Source organism: Saccostrea echinata, unplaced genomic scaffold (assembly GCF_033153115.1).
Source record: "Saccostrea echinata isolate AGI-Se365-2 ecotype Australia unplaced genomic scaffold, CSIRO_AGI_Sech_v1 ptg000004l, whole genome shotgun sequence".
In the NCBI taxonomy this organism is placed as follows: Eukaryota; Metazoa; Mollusca; class Bivalvia; order Ostreida; family Ostreidae; genus Saccostrea; species Saccostrea echinata.
The window spans coordinates 479600-497393 of NW_026889753.1; positions in this window are offsets into that span (position 1 = coordinate 479600).

Here is a 17794-nt window from a genome sequence, read left to right on the forward strand (position 1 = left end):
TTGGTACCCAAGGGAATTCCAACGGATTGTTGGAAAAACAAAATAGATATTATCAATCAGAAACTCAAGCATCTTTTTAATATCAAATTCAGAGTACTTATGTGCACTGTCTTGTGTGTCGTGTTTTTTTTTTAAACAAAATCATTTTGCAAATGACTAGTGGCAAGGTAAGTATATATTTGCGAGTTCCATTTGTATTTAAAAAAAAAAACAACAACAGCTGTGTATGATGTCAAAAATCCTTGACTTTCATTTATCGGGAGGAATGATTGTATAAAGTGTTGAAAAGTCGTACGTTTTGGTGTTATTGATTTTGTTTGTGATTTCAAATTTTCTAAAAGTTCCTTAGAGTTTTTATGAATCCACATCTGACTTACATCACTTCCCGAATATACTCGCTGTTCTACAGTACTCCTGAAGTTTCTCCTTCACTGCTGCAGATATTTTAGCGAGGAGTAAACAAAAAGGATTGGTAGAACGTACATTTACTGGAACCCGCTTTGTATCTTTGTAACGATTTCTAATAGAATGGTTGGATTAGGATATCTTTTCCCAGTACGAGCATCTTATCCATCGCAACCTGACTCCTCTGTCTTGTGTGTCGTGTATACACGATGGGTCAAGTATATCTGATCTGTTAACAGTCTAAAGTAAATGAAATTTTAGGGTATTAAGAATTACTTTATTGTTCAGATAATTAACTACATTTCTAATTGTGACCTGTCGATCTTTCATTAAAAATTGCTCAACGAAGGATACATCTCTTTCCAACTTACTTTCGCTGGGCACCAGAACAAATATCATTTTTAACCATCTCCCTTTCTTCACTAAAACAACCCATCCAATTACCAATTGAACTTTTGGCAAGTCCTTCGTCTTCATAAACCTTTTGCAAATGATCATATATTCCTTCAAAGGATCTCGCGTTTAAATTTTACGTGCTTGTGAACAACTGCGTCACCTATTTTTGTCATATGAACATTGAAGTCATTTTCACATTGTGACGTCATAAGCATGGAGCAAAATATCAATCTGGATCTGGATTGTGGATGTGTAGATACAGAGATAATTCGCCAGTTTTTTTTATCACCTCTCGTACTTATTGGATGTACTAGCTCTCTTTAAACACCATATTCAATTCAATTTCTAAAATAACATATTTGACATATTTTGGTGTTCAAGCTAGTGAGAGTTCATAAATTGTATTGTTTAGATGCTGGTAAATGCAAATGCTGAATGAACATTTGTCTCATGGGACATGATTCATGAATTTTACAGTTCATTGCAGACTTTGCATAATACGTGCATATTTGTAACACATGAGAGATTAAAGTTAGAATCCACAAAGTTAAAAAATCGGAAATGGCAGATAAGGTGGCTGATAAACTCAAAATGTCATTTGATAAGGCTAAAGATGAGGGTGTTTCATTACTTGAGGAAAATAGGCTAGGCTTTGCTGGTGTTTCAGAGGCCGAAGTTCCAAACACAAGTACTCCTGTAGTTACTAGAGAAGAAAAGCCTTTAATTTTCCCCAATATTAAAACTTCTGTACCATACCAATTTCCACTCCGAGTGTCCCTGCTGACTTTGGTAAAGGTGACCCATCTGGTAATGTTAAGTTTAAGACTTTCAGTAGTTTACCTCCTAATAGCAATCGAAGTGGTACATATAAAGTAAGTCAAGGAAACACATCCCATTTTTATGAGGTAACACATTCTCGAGAATTCCCCAGTTTTCTGGAGACGACCCCCCCCCCACAAAAGGGTGATGTCACATAGAGAATGGAGATACGAGGTACAGTGTCTTCTGAATGATCCTGAAATAAAAGAGACAATGATAATTCAGAGTATCAGAAGATCTCTTAGGGGTACAGCTAAAACCATGCTTATTCCTCTTGGAGAGAAAGCAAAATATAAAGAAATATTTGACAAACTAAATATTTTGTTTGGTGAAGTGTCAAATAATGCTATGATCATGCAAGAGTTCTTTAATGCATATCATTTTCAGGGAGACTGGGGCCCGTTTTACAAAAGAACTTACGACTAACACCAAAAACATTAGTTGATTATAAAATTTTTCAAAATGAATGATTCTGCTTGAAATTCCTAGCGTAGAAATATTTTTCTACATTCCTTTTATAAAGATTAAAACATTTTCAATATAATGTAAATTAGAAAGTTATAAGCAAAATTAAATTTTGGTCTAAGTCGTAAGTTCTTTTGTAAAACAGGCCCCTGTACAACATCTTTTGGATGTAGATTGGAAAGTATGTAACAAAATGCAATTGACAATGGTTATTTGAACAAATCATCAAAGATTGATTTACTCCGTCATAAATTCTGGACTTCTTTGACTTCCGAGCGATTAAAATCACAATCGCGTCATAAGTATGATACGCTTAAGAACTATGATCAGCTTCTACTTGAAATAAGAAGGGTTGAGAAAGAAATTATGATCAACAGAAAGAGTACATAAAAGGTAAGTCAGAGTATTGAGGGTAAGAATCCCAGGTTACACCAACATGGTGTTGCAGTAGAAAGTGAAGTTGAGGAAAGAATCAACAAAAGAATTCATAATTGACAGAGTTGGAGGGTAAGATTGAAGATAAGTTCAGTCAGATTTTGAAGAAACTTGATGCACCTAAAGTTGATTCCAGACAAGATTATCGTAGAGGGAGAAGTAACTTCAGACGAAGACAGAGTGTCAACTCAGGAAAAGGTGAGTATTTCAGGAGAGGTTTTCATAGTAGTAACTCCTACAGAGGAAGTCAGAGAGGTCAGTATAGAGGACATGGTAATCCCCAGAGACAATTTGGTAATTCAGGGGCAGAACCCAAACATGACCCAAACTTGTAGCGGTCTCTACTAGTGGCCGAGGAGAGACCGGTGTACTCAGAAGTAAAGGCCAACAAATCAAATGTGACATGATTGGTAAGTCAAATGAAGTTGAAATTGTTTTACATGGTGTGACAATGAATGCTTTATTAGATAGTGGTTCTATGATAACAACATTGTCTGAAAATGAGTATAACAATCTTCCAGACAAACCAGAGTTAAAATAGTTGTCTACCCTTGGACTGCAAGTATCTGTAGCTGATGGTTCAGTTCTGCAGTACAAAGGTTACATTGAATGTACCATCAAGTTACTAGATATTGAACTATTTGTTCCAAATGTAATAGTACCTGATACAGAATTCAACAGACACTGCCCTGTTGGAACAAATATTTTGAGAATATGTAGGGATTATTACTCGCATGTGTCTCGTCAGTTACCTGATACCTGGCTATTGACAGTACACAGCGCAAGTCATTTTGTGTCAAGACAACAACTAAGAAAAACATAACTATAGAACCATATCAATCACTTGTTGTCAATGGGATAGCAAGAGGTATAGACAAAAATATTTCCACTGTAATAACTGAGAATTCTTAGAGTAATGACAATTATGCAGTGTGTCCGAGAGTTGTAACTTTATCACAGAATACTGTAAAACCCAAAGTCAGAGTCAAGGTGTGCAATATTTCAGCTAAACCTATTACTATGAGACCCAATTCAATACTTTGTTCTTTAAAATATTAAATAGGAATCGAAAATACAAAATGAATATGTTTCACGGTGTCATTCACAGTTCGGGCGAGCGCAGTTGTATACTGTCGTGTCGCCCTATTGGGTGACCGCACTTATCTTGGGAATTTGTCTAGCTCGCTCGCTTGTGAGAGACCCTTATTTATAATGATTCTGCTTTTCAGCCACCAGGTCCAGATTAGGTTTGGGTGCACTGTAATAAGGAAAAGCAAAGCGTGGATCAAATTAAAAACGATGTTACTTTATTCACGTCTCCGAATAGAATGCACAACAAAAAGTCACCAGGCACAATAAAATAAATCATTATGAGTTGCTCGTAGCATTACAAACAAGTGTGCCTTAACCTACCTAACATCTGGTGACTCATAGAGTGATTAAACAATATTAAAAGACTCACTCTATATAATAAAAAATCTAGACAATGTAATTTCCAACTGAAATACTAAAGCTCGTACTTTTGTTTACACTGGATACATTTAAATTTACCTCCCTCGACTGGAGAGTTTGATAATAATAATAGAGCCAAACAAAGAAAGGCATTATATTTCCGGTATAAAACCGATAAAAAGTAAAACGTGTCTAACTATAAAACTACACTCTACATAGGACTACAGCTACCAAAATACAAGAAAAATCATAAGAACACACATCAAATATAAATGCCCTGATCTCAATATAATACTTTTATAATAGATTTCTATTTTAATGAAAGCTCAAATTTTGTAAACTAAAGCTCAAATTTTTGTAAACTCCAGAAATTAATTGCAAATGTTAATAAATAATTAATTAATCTTTTCTTTATAAGTTCTAGAAAAATAACTTAACCAAATAAAACATTTTTACCATACCTGTAATAAGGAAAAGCAAAGCGTGGATCAAATTAAAAACGATGTTACTTTATTCACGTCTCCGAATAGAATGGCCGAGTTGCGGGCACAATTCCATTCGGAGACCCACGCTTGCCGTGAATTATTTTGTCCAATCAAATTAGTTTTTCTTTGTTAATTTGTATCAATAATAGCCAAAATATCGTATTTTGAAAAATCACATGACATGAACTGACCATTACCTGAGTATTTGACCTGCCACTTAACAAGTTAATCCCCTAACAATAGGTTAATGGATCCTACTTCGTTTGATAGTGTTTTTGACACTAGATAAAAAAGATAAAAGAACCCATAAATAAATATACAACAAAAAACACATCACCTATCTACAAATTACTGCTGTTCTCTTTTTCCAGCAAAATTACATAATTGTATGGCTAAAGGCTTAAACAGTTTACTAATCCCTCATGCCAAATCTTCTGAGTAACACATATTATTTATTTTAGACCGAAATTGACCATTCTTTTTCTTTACTAAAACCACTGGCGAATGCCATTCTGAATTTGATGGTTGTATAATACCATGATTTAACATTTCTGAAATTTGTTTTTGAATTTCTTTTGAAGCTTGAGATGATGTTCTGTAAAACTGTTGGCGAACAGGCTTTGAATTTGGTTTTATTTCAATTTTATGTTTGTAAGCACTTGTCCTTCCCAGTTCACTGAGGTCAACAGCAAAGTTACTTCGATGTTTTGCTAAAAATTTCAGTAAAACCTCTTTTTGATTTGGATCTAAATCGGAATTCTCTAAATCAAATGCAATTTCACTTGGTTTTTGACCTTTGGAATTGTCTGGATTCAACGCACTGATACTCATTGTCTCATTTTCTAAGGCATACACTTCTCGAGTTTGCACCTCACACACATTAGCTACTACAAAATTCTTTGGTAAGTACACATCCTCAAATGTAGGATTAATCAACCTCATAACCACATCATCTCTGATACTTACCAAGCATTTAGCACCAGATAATTGTAAAGATTGCAACTCTTCATGAGGTTCTAACAGTACTTGCTCACCTAATTTTTGTCTTGAAATATGTACAGGGACATTAATTTCACACCTTTGGGGAATTTTCATAGCACATTTTACACGGGCATACCCATTGTTGATCGAAATTGAACAAACATTTGCATCACCATTGTGATCTGGAATGTGTAGTGTATTGGTCTCAGAAAACCTAAGAGTTGTGTTGTTTGCACACAAGAAATCTACTCCTAAAATGAAAGCATGGTGTAAACCATCTACCACATGAACTGAGAAGTTATAATCCTGACCATTGATATCTAACTTCATCTCTAACTTACCTGCCACAGGTAACAATTTGCCACTAGCACCCTTAACTGATCGGAAATCAGGTGATGTCAACCTATCATGAGCATAAATAGTCTTTCTAAAGAACTCTAAATTCATAATTGTAACAGAAGCACCAGAATCCACTAAAGCACTAGTTTTTCTTCCACTGACTTGCAGTGGAATTGTGTTCTTTGTCATGTGTGCCACTAGATTGACTTGTGGCTGGTTGTCATGGTGCCCATCTCTAGAATGTTTTCTAAAGACAGGCGCGCACCCCTATTGTTTACTGTTTTGAAACGAGGAAGTGTGCTTGTGGTATTTTGAGTGTGTTACTGTGCGTGAACGTTGCTGTAAGTGCTGTGCGTAAGAAGAGCAAGTTTTCTTAAAATGACCCAATTTACCACAAAAATAACAGCTTGACATATTAACCTTTTTAGCATTGCAATTGAAAGAATCGCATAACTCACCAGAACAGTTGTGACAGGAACCTCTCCCATTGCTTGGCCTATTCTGAGGATGTCTGGATCTGGGTCCCTGATATTGTGTCTCCTGTCTAGCCTGCCGTTGGGAATGCTGATAGCCACCATTTCCCTGTTGAAAGCGGTTTCCACCATTTCCCTGTTGAAAGCGGTTTCCACCATTTCCTTGTTGGTAAGGCCTACGGGGTCCACCATTATTCCTCCATGGCTGGGACTCTCTCGGTGGGGCCTGCTGAGAAAATTGGGCATCGTTCACTGACTCCTGTATGGCGTTTATGTCAGTCCTCACTTCCTGTAGAGCATTCAGCAAGGCTAAATTGGTTGAGTCCTGCACTGATGAGGTTTTCTGTCTGATTTTGTTGGCAAGTTCGGCTCGGCATGCACAGTTCCTCAGTTGTTCTAAAGAATGAGGGTCATCCTTTACCACATCCGCACTTATGTCTGGCTTCAGTCCATTAATTATGACTGTAATTAGCCAGTCCTGGTCTACACTTCGGTCATTGGTCATACTAGTCACTCGGTGTATAAAGTCCTCTACACTTTCTTGGTCCTTTTGTTTAACATCCATCAGTTGTAAATTATGTCTTGAGGACGGCTGGAATCGATTATGTAAGGCCCTGCGAATAGACTCTAGTGACGATTTTACCGTGCGGTCCAAAGCGTAGAACCAGCTTTCGGCAGCCCCTTCCAGATAAAAGGGGAGGGTGTTGATGGCGACTTCCTCTGTGAGTTTTTGGAGGTTAATAAAGGTTATGAACTTGTACCACCATTGTACCACAGACACCTTCCCATTGAATTTTTCAAGTCTAACTTTGGGAAAAGATGAGCTTCCCTGAGAGTTGGTTGGATAATTCCTGTTGGTTAAAGAAGAGGGTGGATCAAAAGTGAGTGGGATTGGGGGTTGTCTGGTTGACACTTCCCTCAACTGTCTCCTTAGGGATTCAATTTCTTCTTCTTTTTCGTCTAACTCTCGGTTTCTGCGGTCTTGGAGACGTTGTATCTCCTCCTGTTGACTTCGTAACTCTCTCTGTAACGAACTCACTTCTTCCTGGTTGTAATCTTCCTCGATGGTGTCGGAGTTCTCCGGTGCTGAAGCATTAGATGGAGCAGGCATTTTGCTGTACTTTCTTAAGTTATATCGGTGAAAGGCTGTATTTTCTTTCAACTCCACAATATGGTTCATCCGGGTTTCGGATACCCCACCAGTTGTCGTGTCGCCCTATTGGGTGACCGCACTTATCTTGGGAATTTGTCTAGCTCGCTCGCTTGTGAGAGACCCTTATTTATAATGATTCTGCTTTTCAGCCACCAGGTCCAGATTAGGTTTGGGTGCACTGTAATAAGGAAAAGCAAAGCGTGGATCAAATTAAAAACGATGTTACTTTATTCACGTCTCCGAATAGAATGCACAACAAAAAGTCACCAGGCACAATAAAATAAATCATTATGAGTTGCTCGTAGCATTACAAACAAGTGTGCCTTAACCTACCTAACATCTGGTGACTCATAGAGTGATTAAACAATATTAAAAGACTCACTCTATATAATAAAAAATCTAGACAATGTAATTTCCAACTGAAATACTAAAGCTCGTACTTTTGTTTACACTGGATACATTTAAATTTACCTCCCTCGACTGGAGAGTTTGATAATAATAATAGAGCCAAACAAAGAAAGGCATTATATTTCCGGTATAAAACCGATAAAAAGTAAAACGTGTCTAACTATAAAACTACACTCTACATAGGACTACAGCTACCAAAATACAAGAAAAATCATAAGAACACACATCAAATATAAATGCCCTGATCTCAATATAATACTTTTATAATAGATTTCTATTTTAATGAAAGCTCAAATTTTGTAAACTAAAGCTCAAATTTTTGTAAACTCCAGAAATTAATTGCAAATGTTAATAAATAATTAATTAATCTTTTCTTTATAAGTTCTAGAAAAATAACTTAACCAAATAAAACATTTTTACCATACCTGTAATAAGGAAAAGCAAAGCGTGGATCAAATTAAAAACGATGTTACTTTATTCACGTCTCCGAATAGAATGGCCGAGTTGCGGGCACAATTCCATTCGGAGACCCACGCTTGCCGTGAATTATTTTGTCCAATCAAATTAGTTTTTCTTTGTTAATTTGTATCAATAATAGCCAAAATATCGTATTTTGAAAAATCACATGACATGAACTGACCATTACCTGAGTATTTGACCTGCCACTTAACAAGTTAATCCCCTAACAATAGGTTAATGGATCCTACTTCGTTTGATAGTGTTTTTGACACTAGATAAAAAAGATAAAAGAACCCATAAATAAATATACAACAAAAAACACATCACCTATCTACAAATTACTGCTGTTCTCTTTTTCCAGCAAAATTACATAATTGTATGGCTAAAGGCTTAAACAGTTTACTAATCCCTCATGCCAAATCTTCTGAGTAACACATATTATTTATTTTAGACAATTACCTGTACTTATTTTTTTCTTCAAAGACATTCCTTCTTTTTCATCAAATAAAATACTATTACCAAATTTCTATACATATATCTGAAATTGTAACAGGAAATAAAATAAAGACTTTACTATATAATTCCTATAAAACGAGAATACCCAAAATGTTATGTTAAAATATCCACATACATTAATCTTAACCCAAATTGAAATATTAATTGACTAAAATTCAAAGTGAAATTTTATCTTTAATCATAAAAATAGTCATGTTGCAGATTTTATTTGACAAAATGAAATATGTCAGAAAGGACAATACCATGAAAAAATCTAACTTAAAACCGCATGAAACGGTCTAAACGACGTTTGCAAGTTGCATTTCCGTAACTAAATCTAAAGAGACCTTATACAATTTTGTAACGAAAGGCATTGAAGAGAAGATTCAATTATTTTTTGTTACGTTTAAGCTTTCTATTAGCATACTTGATTCTGACCATCCGGCGCGCCCGGGTAAACCGGCGATGACCGGCGACACACTTGATTCTGAGCCGGTATTGCGCACGCATCAAGCCGGGTGAGCCGCTTGAGCCGGAAAAATTTGATAGGGGCAAACGGCTCCAACATGGCTTCTAAGGAGGGAAAAGCACCGTGAGTGATTTTTTAATCCAGTTTTATAAACTATGCATAAGAGTTATATGTACCATACAACGACATTTGATAAACAAGTATTAAAATCACCTAGGTAGCACATTATCATAGTTATTGCCCAGTGACTCGGGTGAAATGAACGATTTTTAATGCTATTAACGTTAGGCAAATTTTTTGACAAGTAGCAGTTATTTGTATACATCTTCCTGATACTGCAGAAAGGTTATATTCGGGTAAAAATATATTAATTTTAGCTAGGCTATCACATTTTCCGCCGAAATATGGCTAAAATAATGCCGACTAGCTCGTCACTCGGCGTTAAACAATATACAATCAATCAATCAAGCTATCACATTTTTTTTATCTTTTGAGAATAATGGAACCAAACGAATTATTTAGGTACAACTTAATTAATAGTCAAATACAACGTAGGGTACGTACCCTTCGTGCCCTTACACATGGTTAGACGGTTTTCAAACGTGAAGGTATCTTGCAATTGGTTTAAGCTCCAATTTTTTCTTCTAACTAATCATGCATTATGAATACACATACACGGCTTTACAATATCATTTTAGAATGCAGGCTCAGTCAAAGATTCCCAGGACATTGTATTTTGGAGTTGGAGAGAGGGATCATGAAAGTACTGAGGAGGTGTATGTAGAAATCAATGATGAAAATGATTTTTGTACAGTCGTCAGGGTTTTCACAACTCCTGAACTAGCTTCGAAAATTAGAGCTCAGGGTATGTATCGTACAACTGTTTCGTCTGTATGTAAAAAAAAAAAAAAAAAAAAAAAATTTAAGATAGCGTTCAGGCCATCATTAAAAATATTTTTGTTTGATGTACTCCGACCCACATTTTTCAAGGTAGTTGGGTAAGTAGGTTGGTACTTGGTTTTTTTTTTTTTTTTTTTTTTTTTTGCTTTATAGTATTGGATAAAATGATAACTGTCATAAAAATCACAGACTCAGAAATACATTGATGTTTGCATTACACACTGGATAACTATACAGATTTCATATTTATTGCTATAAAAATTTCAAATCAAAAAGCATTCTAGAGAAATTATGGTATACTATAGAAACTAGAAAAAAAAATAAATAAAAAATTCAAGGTGCTGAAAAAAAATGATTGGGTGGGGGCAATTTGATGGGTCGCTCGAATTACATCAAACAAATCATCTTTCATTGTTGGCCTCATGTTTTCTTTTAGTTTGATCTCCTAAAGTTATAGAGTTGATGAAGGAGGTCATTGCAAAATATTAAAATATTGTTCAAGTACAAGAAGAAATTAAAATATGCAATGTACTTAACATGATTTGTCCTTTGAGTTTTAACATTCACCATATACAGGTCCAGTACATTTAGCTATGTAGCTAATATTACCTACGAAGCTTTGTTTAGCTACCTCAAGTAGCTTTATTCAGCTATTCCAATGCAACTTTTCACAACTTTGCATTTCAAATTACAGATATTACATGTCATGTATGATTAGTAATGTAAAGGTCGTGACCACTGTTTTAGAATCAATCATCTAATTACAAAAAAAAAATTGTAGATGAGGCAACTATTAATGAAATTTTGGGATGTCAATCAATAGAAGCTGAAACAATCACAAGGGGTGAAGACACGCCAAATACATCAAGGCCAACCTCACCAACAACATTCAACTCGCCAACATCAGTTGCAAAGAGCTGGACCAAATGTGCAGAACAAAATCTGCTTAATCTATACAAAGAAGTTGAAAATTCAAAGAAGCCTGTTAACTCGAAGTGGATGTTAATTTCCAAGGAGCTGCAAAGTATTGATCAGGATTATGAATACAGTGCAGAACAATGCAGACTGAAAATAAAAAGCTTGAAAGAAAGGCATGGCAAACTGAAAAGAAAATTAAATAAATCTGGAACAGAAAATCCTAATGATCCTCTTAGAAGATGAAATGGAGGATACATTTGGAACCCAACCAGATATACATCCCTCATACACACTTGAATCCAGGGATGGGCACGATTTCTGAAAAATGTAATTGATTATTAATTGATTACACTCATTTTTGTCCTGTAATCGATTACTTTGGAAGATGTAATCGATTAATAATCGATAACTTCCAAGTTTTTATCACTTCAAATATCAAAGCAATATTTAAATGGTAAATGTTGATGTTATCCACTGAAGTTTGAATGTGTTCCTGCAGTTTCAGTGCAGATTCTTTTAAGATTTTACTCTGGCTAACATTCTCACTAAATACCCAAATGAGGGATTCTCTACCATGGAAAGTGGAGACATGATTTCTACAATAAAATATGCCAAGGAATTAATTATTCCTTTCAACCTTGGATCTGAACCTCCATATTTATTGACTTGTTGCAAAAATTATTTAATATTTTATTGTGAATTACTTCATTAGAAGTATTTGGGCTGCCCTTATGTTGACAGTAAACATTAAACATTCCTGTACGTGTCTTTTTCAAAAAAATAAGTTAATTAGAACTCTTAGTAATAAACATGTAAATTAAATATGTCTAAGTAATTAAACTAATAGCACAATTTCATTCTGTATTGAAATAAGTATTTTGAGAGCTATTAATTGTTTTAATAATATTGTTTGTCTTCAATGGAATGAAAGTTAAACACTAGATAGTTCATAGTTTACACCTCATTATCTGCAAGTCAGGGAGGTCTCGGTCAATTAATTAGCCAATTAAGATAAGCAAACACAGTGACACTTACTCCCTCTCATATGGACACTTATAACCTCTCACTGATATAAAAGCAACGTACCTTACAATTTTGAATGAAAATGATTTTGCAAATTTTTAAGTTACTAAAACACAAGTTTGAAGTTGTTTAAACATTTTCAGATATGAGTAAGTATTTCCATCTTCTTCTTTTTTTGAGTAAAATGTAGTTTATTTACCAAATTGTTTATATTTAATGCAGCACTTAAATCTGTTTTTGCTATTTATAATTTTCTATTAGAAGACAAAGTTTTTCAACATCTGAAATATGAAAAAGGACATGCAGCAAGAGGACAGTGGATCAAATGTAAAATGCACATGAATAATCTGTATATTATTTTGATAAATGGTTGAAATACACTTCTGAATTATTTAATACTAGACCAGAAGGTCTGTAATGCAAATTTTATTGAGAACATTATTAAACTTATGATAATAAAAGTTAGGAAATCCAAACATTACACTAGGTGGTTTATATTTGATATTTATGTGTGACTGACTGGAAATAATTCTCCTAAATAACATCCATTTATTTATAAAATAATCGAAAGTAATCGAAAAAAGTAATTATAATTACATTGAAAGTTTTAGCTGTAATTGATTAAATTACTATTACAAGTAATCGAAAATTTCTCTTCGATTACAGATTATTGTCGATTACTTGAAAAAAGTAATCATTACAATCGATTACGATTACTCGATTACGATTACCCCATCCCTGCTTGAATCTGCAGCCAAGCTGAGTAGCACAGGTGACGCACTGAAATTTTAATTTTAACATTAATTGGAAACTTCATACTTGAATCTGAATTGAAATTATTTATGGTACATGTACGTTGTGTATCCGATATGTCTGTAATCAATGCAAGTACTAAATTAAAATGCCATCTTTTTTAATGATTCTGTTATATAGATGAGAGCAGGAACACAAACTCAAGTTGTCCACCCCAATCAACTCCATCCAAACCTAAATTTACCAAAACGGAAAAAGGTAAATGTACTGTGTATATGATAATCACATCAAATGTGTCAAGATAGATTATTTCTATTTCTTACTGATTATTGTTCTGAACTGAAAATTTAAAAAAAAGTTTTATTGTAAAATAGATGAGGGCAATGATGCCAGTACCAGTAGCAGATCAACTCTATCTAAAAACAAACAGTCCAAGAGAAAAAAGGGTAATACACTGTGTTCATCATATTTGCACCGTTTTTGTCAAGATACATGTAAACCTTACTTTTCCTTACTGATGTAATATACATGTACATTTAAAAGCTTGTATTGCTATAATATTTCTTAAACTGTTGATAATTCTTACTCTTTAAGAAAATAAAAACATTTTTAACATGAAATATATGAAGATAACGAACAGTATTCAAGCTCAAAAGTCCATTATACAATACAAAATAGGAGCAGAGCAAACACGGACCTCCAAACATCAGAGGTGGGATCAGGTGCCATGGAGGAGTGAGCATCCCTGCCGACCGGTCACATCCGCCTTGTGCTCCTTGTCATGATCGGGAAATAACGGAAAAATCCGTCGACAATTCAGTGTGTTAATAATGGTCTAACAATTAGTATGAAAAACGTCAGTCAGCATTTGACTCAATGATAAATTGTATTTGCTGACAAGGTCATTGTATCGACCATAGAACTTACGAAATGATGACTTTAAACGAGACAGCTGATATTCTTGTTTCATCAACTTATTTGTCAATAATTTACCTCGTTTTAGAAATTGTACATACGTAGAGCATGCTCTTGCGTATCGAATCAACTGAGAGATTTATACCCCGTATGCAGGTGATGAAGGTATATTGCTGCATAAATAAGGGAAGTTGACGATTGAAAAGTTAAAGTCATCACGTTTATCATAAAGCTTGGTTGTTAGATTACCATTAACGTCTTTTTCAAGTAAAATATCCAAATATGAAACAGATGTGTCAGACTCTGTGGTATCTTTTATCTCAAGTTCACCAGGATATATCGTATCGACATAAGAATGAAAATAGCCATTGTTAATTGACAATACGTCGTCGATATATCTTAATGTCGAGTTGAACGCCACAGCAAGTGTTTTCTTCTTTTCACGTACAAGATTTTGGACAAATTCTGCTTCATATGAATACAAAAAAAGGTCTGCTAATAACGGGGCGCAATTGGTACCCATAGAAATTCCAATAGATTGTTGGAAGACCTGGTCTCCAAAAACCACATAGATATTGTTAATCAGAAACTCAAGCATCTTTTTAATGTCAACTTCAGAGTACTTGTGTGTACAATCAGAATTTTTTTTAACAAAATAATTTTGCAAATGACCAATGACAAGGAAAATATATTTACGAGTTCTATTTTTATTGAAAAAGCAGCTGTCAATGATATCAAAAAGCCTGGACTTTAATTTATCGTGGGGAATGGTTGTGTATAAAGTTGAAAAGTCGTAAGTTTTTAAGCTGTTGATTTTGGTAAAATCTTGTGATTTCAAATTTTCCAAAAGTTCCTTGGAATTTTTAAGTATCCACATCTGATTTACACCACTTCTCGAATATATTGTTGCACAGTACTCTTGAAGTTTCTCCTTCACCACTGTTAATATCTTAGTGAGGAGTAAAGCTAGAGGCTTGGTTGAACATTTACTGGAACCCGCTATGTATCTTTGTTTGTAAGGATTTTTATGAAGTTTCGGAATCCAATATAAATATGGAAATTCGAATTCATTTTGACTGTTTGGCGAAAAAAAGAGATTGTTTTGCAACCCCCCCCCCCCCCTTTTTCTTCGCACGCTTTAATTTGAGAAGTTGATCGATTTTTAAGGGTCACGGATGAGGCGATGTAACATTTCCTATAGATTATTTTATAGTCTAATAGTTAAGGGTACGTAATACATCTACACCTATGAATTCATCGAATATTTCCGGTACAAACCGTCTAATCTTCAGTAATCCTAACTGTTCCAGTTTTATTTCATCGTCCTCGTCGTCGGTTGTAAGCAGCATCCATGCAATACTGGCAGCAAACCCTGCAACTTGCAAATCTTCCGCCATTGTTATATTTGAGCCGGGTCACTTGATTCTCGACACTTGCCGGGTTTACCCGGCTACGTTCGGCTCGCCCGGATTTTATCACAATCAAGTATGCTATGTAAAAAGCAAATCTTAATGCATGATAACTGTGGGACTGTTTTGTTTTGTTTTTGTTTTTTGCCATTTTTGCATGGAATCCTGGTAGCAAAGTAATTCTGGGAAGGTTTCACAGAAAAATTTGCCTGACGTATATACAGATTTCATTGCAAATTTCCTGTGATGTTACACGTTAGTCTATTGACTTTGAAATTCGAAAGTGCTTCTCATTGACCTGTGGTTATGCATGGCCGGAATATCGATATTTTTGCGCAGCCCTAATGATGACCTTTATTATTATTTTTTTTTTGCCAATGAAGTTTTTGGTAGTTGATAGTTTCCCCCCACTGAAAATGTATGGTTTTGCCCCCACCCCCCACCCCCCAAAAAATGAAATGGCTTCCTATGGGCTTATTATGGACCTCTATTTATAAGAGTGTTGACCCAAAACTTGTAAACTATGTTTCAAACTGTATAAACATTCAACCAATACTAACCAAATCTTGTACATGTATGACTATCATCTATCAAATGTCCATTAGAATTGTAAATTCTTAAATGAAAATATTTTTATAGCAATAATATTATGGCGTTTTAAATGCTTTGTTGGCGCACGCTTAAAATTCGGGACAATTTACCGGGTATGTACATGTATGTTGCAACTGTCATTTCACCCGTTTCTCTTACAATATGTTAACAAAATATATGGAGATAACGAACAGTAAATATCAAATTCAACTTATATCAACAAACCTGCGTAATCTATGAAATTTTCAAGTAAATGCCATAGGAGAGAGGAGAGTGGTGAAGCAATTTTCAAAGCATCCTCTTAATAGCCGTGTTTCGAGTTATGCCGGAACACCGTTTTTACTCCCCTTTTAGTCACGCAGCATCAAAAATGTTCTTCAACGTTACTTCCGGTAATATTCAATACCTTGTTTATATTGGAAAATTTCATCTTTTATCATTAATTCTGTTACTGTCATGCAAATTTCCTGAAGTTGCAAGCATGGAATTGTGTAGAAAATTTATTTGCACACACAACTGTTCGTTGAAAAACTCGACCAGACGTCAATTGCAGAAGATATACACTGTACAGGTGCGATCAAGCAAAGGTAGGGGGTACGGAAATCAAATTGTTTTATTGAAAGTAGGGCCAATAATATTGGATAATAATTTTAAAAATAATGGAAAACTGATGAAGTTACTTGTACTATGATACATGTATCTTTAAACGAAATGCAATTTGAAAGTGTTACACGGGAGATGGGGGGGGGGGGGGGATAAGATTTCACTTTTATTTTTAAGAAATAATGCAGAGTTGAACAAAATAAAATTAAAAACATCTATTTCAGTTTCAGCTAACTTTATAAATGAGGACATTAACACAACAGAGATGTTTCTCCTAATGTTTTTCCCAGACAGCTACAGTTTTGTAACTAGTTGTTAATGAATTTTAGAGAACTCCACACAGAAACACTGATAAATTTAAAAGATAGGGCTAAGGCATAAGTATAACTATATACATATGAAACTTGACTGTGTCCATTACAAATATCATTGAGATAAGTCATACTAGGTCTTTTAAGGAAAAGTATTGCATAACTGTTTCAAATTATGATTTATATAAAAAAAAAAGGGGGGGGGGGTAATCTGATCAGTAAAGTACATGTAGCTTTACAATGCTTCCAGGAAAGTACATTCCCTGACGAGAAGAAGTATAGAAAAGAACACTCATATTCTACCATAGTTAACGAAAAAGCTCTGCATGCAGGATGTTGCTGGAGTACTACTGTGACAGATCAGTGAGATCACCTCATTGCATCTGTAAGGTATGGCTTTGAAAGTTTTGTGTAAGTTATGATTTTCACAAGATTGATAATATGTATACCTGCTAATGAAAAATCAATGTCTGCTGTATTAAATCCTCATAATGTAATGTATATGTAATAGTATAAAAATTCTCTGTATTCTCCGTGTTTGAGTAAATTGTCATGGACTAGACAATTAAATATACAAGACATAATCCATATCTTTATTTTTTTTAAATTTGATAAATGAAATAATAAATTATTGTGCTAAATTTTATACAGAGTACACATATTTTTAGCAAGATTATTTAGGCTGACACCTATTTTTATGTTTTAGGGAAAGAGCTTGCTTAAGTACTGCCAATCAGAAGCTTGCTGTGTGTCTTAAACCTTAAAACTTACTGTGCATTCCGTGTCAACATAGATATGATTTTTGGCTTATCATAAAAAAAATATTGAACTGCGATGAAACATGCAAATTAAATTGCAGAACAGTTGGATAGTATTTTTGTTTGCTTTATAATACTCTCAGGTGGTCTTAGTATCCGAATGAAACAATTTTAAATACAATGAGGAACTGTTTTGTATGTTGCTAAATGATTTTTGTTTTTTGGTTTTTTTTTCAAAAATATGTTCTAAACCTAAAAAAAATATTTTCAAAATATAAATTATACCTCCACTGTATACATGTATGTGTATGGGCATGAGATTTTGTAAATTGATAAAACTGCATATTGGTACGTGGCATTTCAGCAACATTGCGGGTTA